Source organism: Penaeus monodon, chromosome 22, assembly GCF_015228065.2.
Source record: "Penaeus monodon isolate SGIC_2016 chromosome 22, NSTDA_Pmon_1, whole genome shotgun sequence".
Classification (NCBI taxonomy): domain Eukaryota; kingdom Metazoa; phylum Arthropoda; class Malacostraca; order Decapoda; family Penaeidae; genus Penaeus; species Penaeus monodon.
Window position 1 is genome coordinate 32570485 of NC_051407.1, and position 576 is coordinate 32571060.

Here is a 576-nt window from a genome sequence, read left to right on the forward strand (position 1 = left end):
ATTTAAACCTCCTCCTTCACCCCCCCCCCTCTATCTCCTTCCCATTCGGTTCCCCTCCTGTGTAATCTCCCCAGGTACCTCCACCCCCCCCCTCCCCCCTTCGTCCGGAAAATCCAATTTCTGTCCGATTTCTGAAGGTCCGGCCGTCCTGGCGGAGACGCTCAACGGGGGTGGGGTGGGGTGGGGGAGCTGATCCCACCAACCTCGTTACCGCACTGCCTGATTTATGGATATCTGTCCTAGTGTGTCTGCCCGAGTGTCTTGTCAGGCTGTCTGTCTCTGACGAGGCGACGCGACGTTTGATCAGTGGCGAAGCTTGGCTCCGTATGTGTGTCTCAGAGTCGGTTTGTTTGGTAAGGGTGTGTACGTGCTGCGTGAGTGTGTAGGTGTCTCTGTGTACTTCCGTGCATCTGCGTATCTGGGCATTATAGTGTATCCTTGTGTTTTTAAAAGTTCAAACTAGGTAACGGAAAACATTTCAAAATTTTCTCTTTCTTTATTGTCACTAAAAAAGAATCAAATAACCAAACCAAAAACAACTGAATAACGAAAAGGTGGCAACGAAGCCCATGCATT